The sequence below is a fragment of the Lissotriton vulgaris genome, chromosome 6 (assembly GCF_964263255.1).
Source record: "Lissotriton vulgaris chromosome 6, aLisVul1.2, whole genome shotgun sequence".
Classification (NCBI taxonomy): Eukaryota; Metazoa; Chordata; class Amphibia; order Caudata; family Salamandridae; genus Lissotriton; species Lissotriton vulgaris.
The window spans coordinates 1,352,589,297-1,352,606,840 of record NC_141694.1 but is presented as its reverse complement, the minus strand read 5'-3'; the positions used below and the strand labels follow the sequence as shown (position 1 = coordinate 1,352,606,840).

Below are 17,544 nucleotides of genomic sequence, written 5' to 3'. Positions count from 1 at the left end.
AAAATGCATTAGAGACATGTTTATTTTTAATGTCGAATGAATAATGCAAGATTGTTTTATGTATTCAAACAGCTAGTAATGAAAGTACCATTGTGAAAATATATGTATTTATACATATAGTATTTTCTCTATGTCCATCAATTTGACATGTGATTGCACGTTTTCACTTTAAAAGGGGTCAAAGCACTCTGTAATGCCATGTGACCAAGGCCGCTGGGACGGCCGAAACGCGTCATGACACTCTGTCTGTTTGCTAAATAAAGAATGCTGATAAAAGATGGCCCCAGCCTCGTATTTCGCTGGGGGAAGCGTCGCTGCTGCGAGGTATTGCAGATATATATATATATATATATCACTCCTTACCCGCCTTCACTTCTATTCCCACACGAACAGACGAGCGTGGACCCGGTAACTTAGTGCATTTTTTTATTTAGCCAGTGCCGCCAAGACGCGTTTCGGGAGATCCCTCCCTTGATCACATGACATATAAATATAAATTAATTTAGATTAATCATAAAATATATTTATATATATTTTTAGTTTTAATTAACTTTTTAGATTACTCCCTGTACTTTATCATAGGTAGGCTCCACAGTTGAGTTATTGTTCTCTGCATGGTAAAGTATATGGGAAATTAAAAATATGAAACATTTTTATGATAATATTAATGTAAATTATTTTATATATTGCTTTTAAATAGAAAACTAATGTCAAAATGCTATAGCTCGACTAAATACATTTACAAATAGAAGTACATAATATATTAAAAACTGTTTGATTATATTTTAATAACATGTATAGCTAAATACATTTGTCAAAATGTTATTAACATTAAATTATATTAACTTATAATTTAAACAATTTTACATAATTTAAGTTTACATTGTTTCTTATGGGTCTTTGTTTTAAATTCCTATCCCCATCATTTCTGTGGAAGCATGTTGCACTACTAGTGTTTGGTCATGTGTGGTGCTAGACTTGATCCTGTTTTTTCATTTTTAGTAGTAACTTACACTTGTAAGGTTACACCTTTTTCTGGGGGTGGTGATGTGTAAGTGTACACTTTTTTATTAACTTTACATTTTGGATTTTGTGATTAGCTGAAAGTAGTGTAAAAGTAGATTTACATGTGCAAATTACTCACAAGTGTAACTTACGTACGTCCCAAGGTAGAAATCTTGATTAGGTGAAGGAGTGAAAAATATTCGACTGATGCAAAGACTTTGTCGGCTGAGAAATTTGAATTTCTCCTGCTTATAGCTTTTCCCGCTAAAACTCATATCTTCAGTGGGATTTCTTCCAGTGCCTTCCGCTTTCAAGAGGAAAGAAGATATTGCCCTGCTGAATGATTACAACTTCCTTTTCAAAGACTAAGTCAGAAGTTAAAATCTTTGACTGGGCTAGACCTGCTTGGTGTAACTGACCTGGACAACCGTGAACAATGTCTACTGATTGACACTTTGCTTTTTCTTGGCACTTTTTCCCTTAAACCTTTAAAAATCATATCTCTGATTTCACTCATCAAATGTTTGTTGTTTGGGTGGACAATTTCACTCATTTCATTAATATCTGTTTTTCTAACTTGGTTGCTTAATTTTAATTACATTAAGTAGATTAAAGATTGTATGCTCTTTGCCTTAGCTACCAAGGGGGTGAGCCCAGATTTAAATTATTGAAACTGTGTTTTATCTTTTTTTAACACTGCGTTTTTATTGATTTTACCTCATCCACATTAAGCATACACATATCTGTAAGCATATTAATATTTTTTTTTACTTTAGACCACATATTCCTCTTCATCTCAACCATGCCATGTGTACACGAGAAAAACTCTCTAAAACTCCATCACCCACTCCAGTCTCCCCCCATCCTGGGCTCGATTTGGCTCTGTTCTACCAAAGGTCTGGATTTCATTGTGAAATGATGGGTCTTATTGACACTTCTTTCCACGAGGATTCCCCTGTAGTGCACTAAGTCTTTCCTTATTCCATAGTGTTTTTGTGGAAATGTGGATTTTGCTCCACTTGAGATTTTGATCGATACCTAATCACTATTGATCTAAAACCCCATTCTGATCAACTGAACCTTTGTTGCCTGTCATTGAGGAAAGAAAGTGCACCTCTTACCCAGTTAGTTACACCCCAGAAAGAACTCCGCTCGGAAGAACCACAAACAACTTCTAACTTTCAAAGGTTTATTATAAGGTTAAAGTGAGCTGTAAGTACAGGCATCTCAAAATGAGATTCACTAGATACACCGGCCCAATTACATACATGTGCTCTCTGAAAACCCTCAGACGAGCAAAGAAAACTACAAGTACAAGTTCTAAGAATAACAAGGCCATTAGCATAGACACATATTGAATTCTCTCCGTCATTTAATTCTGGAGTAAAAATACAGGTTAGGCTGTCCCTACCCTGCTCTAGATGGTATCCCTACTTAACAAGGTCTCAACCTATCAAAAGGTGTCAGCGGTGAATGACTTCCTAGAAAGATCACCCACTCTTAGTCTCTAGATGGAAACCTATAATCGCCAGTCATGACCCCTCTCTGCCTACCCATCCGCTCTCTAAAGGGTCCTCAGGCATCTGCTCTACCTCCACCCAGGGGTGCTGTCCCTAATACAAAACACAACAACATTGGAGACGCCCCTTGTGAGACGCCCCTCACGTGGTGTATCTTCTGGCTTTTTCCATGATGAGGCCTCGTGCGTTAGAGTTGACCTTGCTTCGCAGACTCTTCTCCGGCCCGCTGATACCCCCTAAAACATTCCGGAACCCTCCTACATGTCTGAACCGTCTTCTGAACAAGACTTTATTCATTTCATTTTATAATTGGATCCCCCCTCTGTCTTGCAGACAGACATCTGCAGTCAAACCCCCATTTTCATAGACTTCTGACAAAATAGCAACATTTCTCTTCAAAGACCAATATGTGTAATGCAATGACTAAAACATTTCAGGCCTACAGCATTTCTCATAATGATTATACCATTCAAATCTTTTTTATCAATTAATAGCATGTTAATACTCTATTCTATGATCCGGTAAACACATCTATAAAATATAAACCTATTACATGCCTAACTACTAAATATAATTTAGTGCAACCCACATCATGAAAACGAAGTACCTTTCCCAAACCCTTTCTGCTCAGGCCCTGAGGCCTACCACGTTCTACGTTTAACCGCATTGCCATCTTTCATTTTAGCAGCTACATGACATGGGTTCAGGATTAATCACGTCTAATAAAGTTATTCATGTATATATTTCTGCATTAGTTCCACTTCTACCTAAATCTCTAAGTTAACCACACAATTCAGAATATAAATGAATATAATGTTGGCACTCATGGCATTTCTCTTCATGATAGTGCGTACTACATGTAAGTATGATGTACTACTACAATTCGTTCAGTTTGCGCTCTCTCAGTTCCCCCCTTTGATGACCTCTCGGGGTCATCACCAACTTTTAAACTGCAGTGATAGCTAGTGTACCTCGTTTTCGCGTTTCCAGAGCCCTCAGACTCCTGTACTGATTATCTTGTATCGCAGCTAATCTCTCCAGCTGCTCTCTATGTGCCCTCTCCAACCTCCTTGCTCTATACCATTGGAATACCCTCACCAATCCCCACAACACGATCCCACAGATCAATATCATGATGATAGGCTTCAGTATACTCCACACAAAGCTCTTGCCTAATGAGGTGAGCCACCCTCCGGCTTTACTTATTCCCTGGCCCACCTTTTCCCAAACATTTTCCCTACTCAAGTCTTCGATCTCCTTGTGAATATCAGTTATATTCTTAATAACTTTTTCAAGGGGTTTAGAATTGTCTGGAATGTAGGTACAACATTCCTGGACCTTCAAAGCCTTACAGACTCCGCCCTCCTTTGCTAGCAGGACGTCTAAGGCGAGACGGTTTTGAAGAACCATAGCCCTTATCGATTGCATCTCTCCTTCCACCAGCATTAAGGAATGAGCAGTGCTGGCAGACAACCTGTCTACGACTGTTGCCAGTCGTCTAATCTTGACATCATTAAGGATGAGTCCTAAGAGAGGAAATGCGGCTCCAAATACATCTCCAACCATTTCTGCATCTCCTAGGCCTCTTTTCCCTCGCGATGTTGCCTTGCCCTCGATGATCCCTATGTCTTGGGCATGATATATTTTGGGGAAGATAATTGCCAGATAACATGAGCCATACCAGTTGTCAGGCAGTCTCACGTAAGCATTTTTCCCACAGACAAAATATACATTTGGAATCACTTGCATTCCCTTGAGGAAATCTTTAGTGTAGTATTCTAAATTAAAAGCATGTTCACAACTGACTTCTCCCACGTATACATTTTCATAATACGTTTTGGCTCTGTGAAGACATAACTTTCCTCTCTGCGCTTTATCCAAAGCTATTGGACCACTACTACCCTTCCTCTTGTGTGCTTTCTCTTCCTCGGTCCAATCTGTTTTCCATTGTCCTGATTTTTTCAAAATCTTCTACCTTCTGTATCTATCATCCACCTGCCCTATGAACTTCTTCTCGACTTCTGACACCTAACATGTCAGATTGTTTCTACGGGCATGTGAAGTATCCAAAGTAATCCAAGGAATGAAAAACTTAGCCAACCTGTCTTCACTCTTCCAGTAGTCCCATTTGTTCATTTGTTTATAATTTGGGACTTCTGGCAACACTGAGTCGTAATTGGAGAAATAGTATTCAAAACTATCTCTCCCATAAAATATACTAAGCAATAAGCTACATGTGATGCCATATGTCAGCGGGAGGTGATGATACCTAATGCCTTCATCTACAGACGCCGGCAACTGCATGCAGACGTAGCAGTCCTTAACCTCCATAGCATCCACGTATTCATATAAAAGTTTAGCATAAGCATTTGACCTAAAGTCTCCTTGGGACTCATCCACATGTAACCTGCGAGCTTCTGCAGCTAGTAACGCTTTCTCTTGAGTGTTTTCCCTTTTCCCACCAGCAACAGTGGGTGTAAGCGTTTCTACAGATTTCACATCAGTTATCTTTGTTTCCTCCTCACGTCCCTTTACATAGGAAACTGTTACCACTAAAACTATTAATATTATCACTCCTACTATTAGTGTGCCTATTATACATTTAGCTCTACGGTTCTGGGTGCCGGCCTCCATTTCGTCAGACAGTGTGGCTCTCTCTTATCACTGCACAAAGTTCTCTTCTTCTCGTTCCTTTACAGTCTCTTTTTCTCCTGTCGTCCCTAGAACCACACAACTGGAAGCTGACAACCTTCTTCGCAAAAGTCCTTTAAAAGTTCAATACAGACAACCCTAGCCCTTCTCCGTCAACTCAAAGGAAGTCCCTAATATTCTCTGCTTCCTGGGCGCTAGGTAATCTTCTTTTTCTTCTCGCTTATTTACAAAGTCTTTTTAAGCATCTATGATAAGGTTTGTACCAGCAGCTTCAATAGCAAAGTTCAATATTTCCAAACGAAGAATGTGATCTTCATGATCTGTCATCTTTGTACCAAAATCGGGGAATTGCAATTCTGTGAAAAACATGTGCTTTAGCTTGCTGAGACGGGGAGGTCTGGGGAGCATGAAAGTTAGTGACCCTTCCTGTTCGATTCCGGGCACCAACAGTCTTATTTCTACTGTGACGATGGGCTCAGAAGTGGACACCACCACCGCTCGTATCCTCCCTGTTTTCTGTTCCGAAGACATTTGCCACCATATATGTCCACTCAGGGGTGGAGTACCTTCGACTAGGCACACGCACTCTTCTTGACCTTCTCAAGTCCGGTGCCTCAGCGCCCTGAGCACCTTCTTCTGGGTCTGAGTCTTCCGTTACCGGAGCAAGGGTTCTCTCTGGAGTTGACCTCAGGCCGGAGCTCCTTCTTTGCGGCCAATTCGCTTCTCCACATACCCTTCTACTCCTCCTTCTCCGGGTCCGTTCACGCTCCCTCTCAGACTGGTCAGTCTCTGATTCGGTCTCCCAGCTACTTTCTCCTTCAGTAGCGTCGTCTGTCTCGCTGTTATACTGACCGTCCTCAGCTTGGTCAGACTCGCTCCCTGCTTCTTCAGGCACCTCTACAGCTTGGCTAGCCCCCTCTATGGCTTCTCGGTCCACAGCTGGACGTCTATCCGAGAGAGGAGCTGTTTCTTCCAGAGGTGCTGGAACCCTCCGCGTATGTGACGCGTGGATCCAGTTGGGCAGGCCTCCCACCTTCACGGCGGTGTTCGTGATCAGGATGATCTGGTAGGGCCCACGCCAACGAACATCCAGGCAGCTTCTTCTCACGTGCTTTCGCACGAGGACCCAGTCCCCAGGGAGCAGGTCATGGCATACCTCCTGGCACGACGGAACTTCGGCAGCCTGCACCTGGAGGGACACAGAATGAATGGCGTCAGACAGCCCCTTACAATAGTCCAGGATCATATCATCTGTGATGTTTAACAATGCAGCAGTTGGTACAGATGGCAACCTCATTGCTCTCCCCATCAACACCTCATGTGGTGACAGCCCCGTTCTCCTATCTGGGGCGAAGGCTCATAAGGACCAATGGCAAAGCGTCAGGCCAACTTAGGGACGTTGATGAACACATCTTAGCAAGTCGAGCCTTTATGGTGCCGTTTATTTGCTCCACAATTCCTGAGGCTTCTGGTCGGTAACTGCAATGCAATTTCTGATCTATATTTAGAGCTGCACAAATCATCTTCACAAGCTCGCTGTTGAAATGTGTCCCTCTATCTGATTCCAAAGAGGCCGGTACCCCGAAGCGCGGAATGAGTTCCCTAAGCAGTAACTTAGCCACTGTAAGGGTGTCACACCTACGTGTAGGGTATGCCTCAACCCATCTGGAGAATACGCAGACAACCACCAAGACATAACGGAGGCGGTTGCACCTTGGCAGTTCGATAAAATCCAACTGCATGCGGTTGAATGGACCTCCAGATCTCCCTATATGACTCAGTGCAACTGGTGTTTTCTTCCCTACATTCAACTGCTGACAGGTCACACAACGTTGGCACACTGCTTCAGCTGCTACTCTAAACTTAGGATTGTACCAGGTCTGTCTAAATACTCTCAGCATAGCATCTCTTCCTAGATGTACAGGGCCATGTATCTGTCTTGCCATTGGGCTCACCATCTCATTGGGTAACACTGCTCTTCCATCTGCCGAGACCCAGAAGTGGGACTCACCCACCACACATCCTGCCTTTTCCCAGGTCTGTTTTTCAACTTCAGGTGCATTGTCTTGCATGCACTTCAGTTCGTCCCAAGTGTCGACAGTTTCTAATATCATAGCTAATTCAGTTCTTACATTTATTCCACCCACTTCCACCTCTGTGAAATTGTACCCTTGTTCTGCACAATACTGTGCGACTTCGTCGGCATATCTATTGCCCTGTGACACGAAGTCCATATTTCTGGTATGTGCGGTACACTTCACAACTGCGATACCTGCTGGACATTGCAAGGCTTCTAACAGTAGACGCACAAACTCTCCATTGCGAATAGGAGAGCCTGAAGACGTCATGTAACCTCTCTGAGACCATAACTGCCCGTAATCATGAACTACGCCGAAACCATATTGGCTGTCGGTGTATATGGTGACTCGAATTTGATTGCTTGCCAAACAGGCACGGGTCAATGCAATAATCTCGGCTACCTGAGCGGAATGTACTCCTTCCAGGCATCCAGCTTCCACAATTCCAGAAATCGTACAAACAGCATAAGCTGCTCTCAACTGCCCAACTTCGTCTCTTACACATGAGCCATCAACAAAGAAAATTTCATCGGGGTCCGTCAATGGCTCATCCACGATGTCGGGTCTCGGTTTGGTGCATAGTTCAGTCACATCGAGGCAATCATGGTCTGTACATTCATCATCGTCATCGATATCATTTGGGAGAGGCATCAAGGTAGCAGGATTCAAAACAGAGCATCTCTTGAGGGTCACGTTCTCTGCAGCAAGAATGACTTGCTCATAGCGCGTGAGCCTGCTATTAGTCAGATGCTGTGTTTTGGTCCTGGTCATTAACAGTTCAACAGAATGGGGCACGTACACCTCTAACGGGTGCCCCATAACTATGTTCTCACACCTTTCTATGCTGACACCTGTTGCGGCAACGGATTTGAGACATCCGGGCAACGCTGCGGCTACTGGGTCTAAAGTAGCCGAGAAGTATGCGACTGGTCTACGGGCACTCCCGTGGATTTGGACTAACACAGACAACGCACAACCCTCTCTCTCGCAACAGTAAAGCAAGAATGGTTTATCGTAATCAGGCATTCCCAGAGCAGGAGCACGACACAAGTCCTCTCTCAGCTGCAGGAACGCCATCAAACAGTCTTTGTCCCATGGTACCGGATCACTCACCTCCTTGTGCGTCAGTTTCTGCAAAGGTTTTGCTTTCAGTGAAAAGTTTGCAATCCACTGTCGGCAATAACCCACCATCCCTAGAAACATCCTGACTTCTCTCTGTGTTTTGGGCGCATTCATTTTCATGATCGCCTCTATTCTGTCTGGTGACACTTTTCGTTTACCCTTCTCTATTCTGTGCCCCAAGTACTGCACTTCTGTCAAACAGTACTGCAATTTTCCCGGGGACACCTTATGCCCATTTGCAGCTAGGTGATTTAGCAAAGCAATGGAATCCTCCCTGCACGCTTCCTCTGTCTCTGACGCCACAAGGAGGTCATCTATGTACTGGACCAGAACTGACTTCTGGGGCAGTACCAGACTTTCAAGATTCTTCTTCAATAACTGGTTAAAGATTGATGGGCTTTCTGTATACCCCTGGGGGATACGACACCATGTTAATACGCGATTTTCCAGCTTAAAAGCGAAAAGGAAATGGCTATCTTCATCCAATGGGATCGAGAAGAAAGCCTGGCAAAGGTCAATCACAGTGAACCACTCAGCTTGGACCGGTATCTGAAACAATATCACGGATGGATTCGGTACCACAGGGCAACATGAAACGACTATATTATTAATCTTTCGGAGGTCCTGCACTATTCGGAATTTCCCATTTGGTTTCTGCAAGCCCATAATCGGGGAGTTACATGGACTACCCACGATTTCCTTCAATATTCCCTGCTTAATCATGGACTCGATCACAGGCTTAATGCCAGCAATCGTTTCTGGTGTCAATTTATATTGGGGTGTTCTTGGAAACTCGGCGTGTGGTTTCACTACTATTTTCACTGGGTCCACCCCTTTAACCAATCCAATGTCTTCCCCAGTGAAATCCCACACTTCCGGGGCTACTGTCTCTCTCAGATCCCAGGGGAGCTCATCTACAGTCAAAGTGGGATACAGCTCCACACATATTCTGGAATTTGCAACTTTGAAGTCTGCATCATCATCATTAGTCAATATCTCCACTCCTTGTGGTGTGCAGTATATGGTACAGTTTAATTTGCACAAAAGGTCTCTTCCTAACAGACATACAGGACTGGAATCACAAACCACAAACTGGTGCTCATCGCTATACTTCCCTATTTTCACCTGCACTGGTTCAGTCAGTGGGCTGGTCATTCTCCTGTTAGCGACCCCCACCACTTGTATTGTCTCTCCTGACATGGGCAAGCCTGGGACTGCAGCTGATCTAATCGTGGACCTAGTGGCTCCTGTGTCCACTAGAAAGGTCGTGGGGCACCCTGCCACTTCTGCCTCTACGTAGGGTCCCCTTTGGTCCACATCTAAGGCTGCCCCGAGGGTACAGTCTTCTCTTTCTACTCTTTGTCCTGTTAGCGGATCGATGTAATAGCATTCCTCTCCTCCTACAAACAGAGGCATCTGTCTATACGTCTTACCCATCGTCCCTACTCTAGGTGGCTGGGGGAACTGGGCTCGGGGAGGAGGCCCCCCCCCCTTTGAGCACCTTTCCTTGGTATTGCGTTACCCCCCCCCTTTGCACATTTCGGACCTCTTCTTCCTCTACCTCCTGTTCTCCTATCTCGACATTGTATGGGCACTCGCGTTTCCAATGCCCCACCTCGTTACACTGGTGACACCGTGTCGTTTTCTTCAAGGTGGCTGCCCTTATTCTGGCCATACTGCTTCTTTCCGCCAGTCCCAATCCCTTGCGGCTGTTGCTGCTGTCCCCCCTTTCCGGCTGCCTGCATCTGCACCACCATCAATTTCTCTTTTAGCTTCTTTGCCTTGGAGTCTATCTCATCACAGCAGTATCTGGCATATCTCAGGATTTCATTTAAGGGTTTGTTTTGCCAACAAATCAAGTGTTGCTGAATCATTAAACTAATATCTGGTCTCAGGCCGAGGACAAACTTGGACACAAATTGCCCTATGTCCTTCGGATCCATTACATCCAACCCCCTAAACTGTTTAAAAGCCTTCAGCAATCTCTCATAGTATTCGTGAACTGTCTCTTTGGGTTCCTGTCTGGTTCGATCTATTTTGACCCAATCTATGTCTTGCATTGGCACTTTCTCTTTCAGCCATGTCATCACTCTCTCGTATTTTGCCATCACAATCTCGGACGGCCCATTAGTTGTAGGATCTCTTTCTGGCTCTGTCGTGGGCCACTCAGCGCTAACCTTGCATGCTGTCCACAAATCTCCTGGCACTACAATGTCAAACAGCGTATTCAGATCTATCCAGAGGACCTTCGAGATTTTTACGAACCTTTCAACTTGCTTATACCACTCCACTGGGTTCTCCCGCAATTTGGGAAAGGAGGTGGTAAAAGCAGCTAAATCTCCCCTACTCCATGGCACGTGCACATAGTTCCCATTTGCGACTTCACGCAAAGGGTATGCTTCCATTCCCTGCAATCCTCCTGGTGCCATTCCAAGCGTGCTTCTCCTGACGGTCCCTTTCTTGGACCACCTCTCTTCCCACTTATCTAATGTCCTCCATGTCCTTATTCCAGTGATCAGTTCCCTTATGTGTGTTTTCAATCCTATTGTCCTTCTCTCATCTAAGTCTCGATCTGAATAATGTAATCTGTGGTTACCCTGTAATGCTTTGGTCCTTGACAGATCCACCATATATTTGCCTGCTAGTTCGACTAACTTTTCATGAATTGTTCTCGCTTTCCGAGTGATGTCCTTTGCCATGAACAGTATTTCATCCTGCTCATACATTTCCAATCTTTCTAAAGGCAAGAGACCCTCCACCATGTCATCCAGGTCTGACCTTAAGCTGGCAACATCAAGTCTCTTGGCTTTTATCTCCGCTCTCAGTATGTCCTTTGAAGGGGGTTCACCGGCCTCCCTGCCATCCCAACTCCGAGCCCTCCGCTTAGACTCCGGAGAGTTAAGGAGAGCCCTACCTTCCTCCCATCTCTCTAAATCCCACGCTCGGCCATCCTGCCTGGGGAGGTGATGAAACACAGGCCTGTTTCCCCCTATTCTATTCCGTCCATTTTCCTTTGCTCCCCTTCCTTCATGGCAAGATTCGCCATTGTTCTCTGTCCTGCCCTCATTTTCTCGTGTCCTAGTGTCACTCAGTATCTGGTATGATCCTTCCCGATCCCCCATATCCCTAGGACTACGTTCTTGTCTGTAATCACAGGGATCCTGGCGAGACCTCTCGCAGCTCCCGTTCTGTCCATTATTCCCAGACGCATAGTGAGTGCACTTGAAACTGTTTCTATATTCCTGCGTCCTCCGGTCTGCTTCATTGTGCATTGCGCGAGATAACCCCCCACACTCGGAGCCCCTGTTTTCCAGGTCTGACCTCCCTCTTCTTGGGCCAGTGTCCTCTCTCCGGTCCTGTTCCCTCCCGTCCCACTCTGGACTGCTTTCTCCAGCCCCGCAGTGAGTCCGGGCTCTGCTATCCTGACTTTCCCTTCCAGCTTCTGCTGTTATGATGCTCTTGTGAGCCTCCACGGCCTCGTCCCACTTCCTCATGTACTCACTTAGCTCCTGGAAGGATTTTCGTCCTGATCCCCTCATATCCACTGGCCATCTAGGCCCCCCCGGATCCCCCCCTGGCTCCTTTCCTGTGTGTACTGGGGTGCTCCACTCTCTTGGTATCAGCAACTGACTTGGGGAGCTAATCGTATCGTTCTTCCTTGTCACCTCTACTCTTTCTCTGTCCCTTCGTACCCGTTCCTCCCCTCTGGCTCTTTCTGGGTCATACATCGATACTATAGGACCTATGGTAACAGGTACTTGCAGTGCATCTGGTAATGAGTAGGATGTGGCACACTCCGTTTCCGGTCTTTGTACCACAAACCTCCCAACCACTTGTTGCACCTGGCTAGGCTGGGACAGTTCTTTCTTTGCCGCTGGATCCCAATCGGAACTGGGAAGCGGTCCATGCTCTCCTGCATTGTCCCCCTCTTTTTCACTATGCTCGACATCTCCCCCTGCTCTGTTATACGGGGGTGGCCTATCTGTCAATAGTCTGTTTATCAAGCTGTCTTCTGTTTCGCTCTCCTCATCTTCTTCTAAGGGGCTTTTGTTCCCGGGCATTTCTAATACTGGGTACAATTTATTTACTTCCATGTTATGCACTCTCCATCTTTTAGCATCCGCATCCCACTTAGCATCCTGCACTGCCCTTACCGATCGTTTCACCCTTTCTTGTCTTCTATTCAGGTTTCTCTCGTGCGCTGCCCTTAGCCATGCATTGAGAGCTTCAAACTGGGTTGGTCTAGGCATGGGTCTTATTGAAGTCATGACTGCTTTCAATCTATGTAACACCTCTAATCTGAACGTTCCGTACTTCGGAAACGTCAGTTCCTCATTTCCTTCTGTAATCTTGCTCCATTCTGAAATCCACAATATTGTATGTAGCCCAACATTGTCCGCCATGTAACGGGCTGGCGTACCCTCCGGCGGGGCTTCTTCCCCTGCATACGACCCCCGCCTCTCTTTCTTAAACACCGCTCTCAACCATTTAAAACACTTCATGATTTTACGCACAATTTCCAGCCTCGATATTCTGTTTACTTCCTGATGACTATCCACCAATCCTAGCGCGGCTTTGCTGGCTGGCCTATCACAGCGCGGTCTTTCTCCGGCCGGCCAATCCCAGCGCGGCACCTTCTGACGTCACTAGTCTCCGCTTCGCAGCAGCACCCCTCCTTTCTCAACTCGTCTCCCGGTCATGCATGCGTCCCATTCATCCGCCGAAAAGTGACTACTTCCGACCAAGCCGTCACTTCTCTTGACTGTACGTCCACAGTCTATCCGTAATTGTCATACCAATTGACGAAACGTCCTCCGTCTCTCTGATAGGTTGCTTACACACAGTAACTTCCGACCAGCGTCCGTTACTCACACACTCACTCTTTCGTTCCCCCTATCTCGGTCTTTCGGGCGATCAATGGTACCTCATGACCCCCTTCACTCCGGTTTGACAATTACTCTGGATGTCCGATACACCCGAACCACTTAAGCTCGCCTTGAACTTAAGATTTTCACCGGTTGCGCGCGCTCACAACCTGTTCCACAATCACTCTACAGGCATTCAACTCCGCCAGACATTACAACATAGATACAATACAAAAACACCGCAATCTAACACGCATGACCCTTTATACGCACTCTCGACCGATACTGCTGCTTTTCTGTCTTACGTCATCCGGACCTTCTTCGGCGGGCGGTTCTTCCGATCATCGATCTCTAGGGGCCTTGGGGTAATCTAACCTGGCCTAGGTCACCTTCCTCAAGAAGACAACCATCCTCTGTAGCTACCAACTGCTCCACTTGAGATTTTGATCGATACCTAATCACTATTGATCTAAGACCCCATTCTGATCAACTGAACCTTTGTTGCCTGTCATTGAGGAAAGAAAGTGCACCTCTTACCCAGTTAGTTACACCCCAGAAAGAACTCCGCTCGGAAGAACCACAAACAACTTCTAACTTTCAAAGGTTTATTATAAGGTTAAAGTGAGCTGTAAGTACAGGCATCTCAAAATGAGATTCACTAGATACACCGGCCCAATTACATACATGTGCTCTCTGAAAACCCTCAGACGAGCAAAGAAAACTACAAGTACAAGTTCTAAGAATAACAAGGCCATTAGCATAGACACATATTGAATTCTCTCCGTCATTTAATTCTGGAGTAAAAATACAGGTTAGGCTGTCCCTACCCTGCTCTAGATGGTATCCCTACTTAACAAGGTCTCAACCTATCAAAAGGTGTCAGCGGTGAATGACTTCCTAGAAAGATCACCCACTCTTAGTCTCTAGATGGAAACCTATAATCGCCAGTCATGACCCCTCTCTGCCTACCCATCCGCTCTCTAAAGGGTCCTCAGGCATCTGCTCTACCTCCACCCAGGGGTGCTGTCCCTAATACAAAACACAACAACATTGGAGACGCCCCTTGTGAGACGCCCCTCACGTGGTGTATCTTCTGGCTTTTTCCATGATGAGGCCTCGTGCGTTAGAGTTGACCTTGCTTCGCAGACTCTTCTCCGGCCCGCTGATACCCCCTAAAACATTCCGGAACCCTCCTACATGTCTGAACCGTCTTCTGAACAAGACTTTATTCATTTCATTTTATAATTGGATCCCCCCTCTGTCTTGCAGACAGACATCTGCAGTCAAACCCCCATTTTCATAGACTTCTGACAAAATAGCAACATTTCTCTTCAAAGACCAATATGTGTAATGCAATGACTAAAACATTTCAGGCCTACAGCATTTCTCATAATGATTATACCATTCAAATCTTTTTTATCAATTAATAGCATGTTAATACTCTATTCTATGATTCGGTAAACACATCTATAAAATATAAACCTATTACATGCCTAACTACTAAATATCATTTAGTGCAACCCACATCATGAAAACGAAGTACCTTTCCCAAACCCTTTCTGCTCAGGCCCTGAGGCCTACCACGTTCTACGTTTAACCGCATTGCCATCTTTCATTTTAGCAGCTACATGACATGGGTTCAGGATTAATCACGTCTAATAAAGTTATTCATGTATATATTTCTGCATTAGTTCCACTTCTACCTAAATCTCTAAGTTAACCACACAATTCAGAATATAAATGAATATAATGTTGGCACTCATGGCATTTCTCTTCATGATAGTGCGTACTACATGTAAGTATGATGTACTACTACAATTCGTTCAGTTTGCGCTCTCTCAATTTCATGGCTCATGCATTGGTCTCAGGCCATCTTCCAACATTCCAGGGCTGGAGGGTGTGCACTGTTCCAATCTCCGTATGTGGCCCTTTTAGCTATAACTAGGCCCAGCCACAGGAGAGCACTTTGATATCTATTTCAATCTATGTCCATAGTGACATGTAGAAGAGTACATTTGGGATCCCTGAAATGATTCCACCCCAGATATGCAATCTCCCATTCCCAAAAGAGTAGCAGCCACTCATACTCCTACATGGCGTGTAGTAAGTCTCTCCCTGGTGCCCCACAGCTCAGGCAGTGTGGTGACGTTATCAACTCCATTTTCCATAATCAGGCCCGTTAAAAAGACACTATGGAAATATTTTAACTGATTATATTATCAATTGGGATGCAAATGCAGCTTCTCACCAGAGACGCAGGGCTCCCTCAAATCATCGTCTATTAGATCCACAGATTATCTGTCCACAGCGTCCTCAGCTGAGGAATGAATTACATACTTGGGTCAGGTTGCAACTGAAACTCAGAGTTGAAGGAAATAAATAAAAGAAAGCAGCTAGATGAGGAAATAGCAGGGTCATCCTGGGCCTGGAAGAGGATCCTTCTGTCCTCTGGTAGCTGATGTAGCGTTTTCAGGGCAGTGGTTGCAGAGCTCTCTCTGGGGAGTTTTAACGCAATGCGTGTTGCACCTTCTTGTGTTCGTAGAGGATATGTTCGAGGATCCCATGTATAGACTATTACAATAGTCGAGTCTGGATATGATGAGAGCTAAAACAGCCAATTGCCTGTCTGCTAAAGGGAGTAAATGAAAAAACGTTCTCAGAGACTTGATTTGATGAACGCACATGCCTGCCACTGCAATGGCTTGAGGGCAGAAGGGAAGGGATGTGTCAAATTTTACTCCCAAGTTTCGTGTAACTTCTACTGTGTTATATTAATAATGTTGTAGAGTACCAAATACCAAATCGAATACCAAAAAGGCGTCTTGGCACTAGTGTCAGCTCTAATTGTCATTGAACAGACAAGCAGAACAATTACACGCAGGAGGCAGGTTTTTTGTTGTTTCTTAAATTTCAAATTATTAGGTTGAGCTCTTAGGTGGCCTGGCATAAAATTCCACCATTTACAGGTAGAGTAAGAGAAACATCTTTTTCCCCAGGTACTTTTTGTTAATTCTGGGAATGATTACCGGTCTTTCTGCACAGGACCGCCAAGTGCGTTTAGGTGCATATCATCTAAATACATTTTGGAAGAATAGTGTCCCAACCTAAGGCTTTGAATAAAATTCGTGCCCTGAGTGGTAGCCAATGTAGTTCCTGTGTCAGGAGGCGGGGCATGTAATTCACCCACCAATGGGTAGGTGAGAAAAGGGTAGATTTTCCGAATAACAGGATCTCTGTTTTATCTGTGTTGCATTTTCGATGGTTTGATTGCCTTCCCAAGATAACTTTGGTAAGACAAATTTTAAAGTTAATTGCTGACCCAGTGACCCTTTGCCCAGTGTTAGAATTACCTGCATTCCCAAAAGATGTTATCAGGGAGATTAAGGGGGCCGTATAAATATTAAAACTGCAGGGCTAAGAGAAGAGGCCTGTGGAACTCCTGATGTTACTAATATTTCTGCTGAGGGGAAATATCCCAGTGTGACTGCGTGACTGTGACTGGGTAAAATTGATTTAATCCAGGCCGGAACATTGTGGAAAATGGCATCGTCCTTGATTCGTCGAAGGAGTATGCATGTGCGATGGTGTTGACGCATCTTTCGAATTAATCACTAGAGATCGGCCTATGTTAGTTATGTTTTGGATGGGCAGCTCGTTCAGCAATATCTTGGCCTCTATGACACTTTATTCAGGTAGGTCTGTCAGACCTGCAATATAGTGTGTGAGGGTGCTACAGAGTTGTAAATATCTAAAAAAAAAAGCCTGGCTCTGATGGATCATATTCTTCTTGTAGATCCATAAACGTTTTTAGCACAGGCCCCGGCATCACATTGCTTAGCTCAGAGATACCTATAGTGTCACAGCTTTTGAAGACCTGTAAGGACACCACCTGCCTTAATGTGGTCCCCCACCACAAGGGGGATTAACCGGGTCAGACAGCCTTTTCATTCCAGCACTTGTGTGAGGGCTTTGACTGAAGAGCTGCCTTAGAGGATTTGCAATAGGGGGTGTACCCCACATCGCCCTTCTTTCAAACGCAAAGACTGGGTCTCCTGCAGTGTCAAACTACCATTCATTGATGACTATCAGATGAGAGGCTCTATAGAAGGAGACTATATCTGGGGTGGCAAAGCCACTGTCATATGTCAATTTATAGCACTTAGACAGTGCATTTCTCTGGCATCAATGGTTCTACAGAAATTCCAAAAGAAGTGAGTCTAGTTTCCTGAAGAAGGAGCAGGGTAGAGAGAAAGGGTAATTCTGTAATTGATACACCAGATGCGGACAGACAACCATTTTTAA

At 44.9% G+C, this 17,544-nt stretch overlaps 1 protein-coding gene across 1 annotated transcript in view; it reads left to right on the top strand.

Moving 5' to 3' along the window:
• The window catches only part of RYR2 (ryanodine receptor 2), a 3,481,211-nt gene that overhangs the window by 2,435,615 nt on the left and 1,028,052 nt on the right, over positions 1-17,544 (top strand). The gene's annotated exons all lie outside the window — the stretch shown is intronic.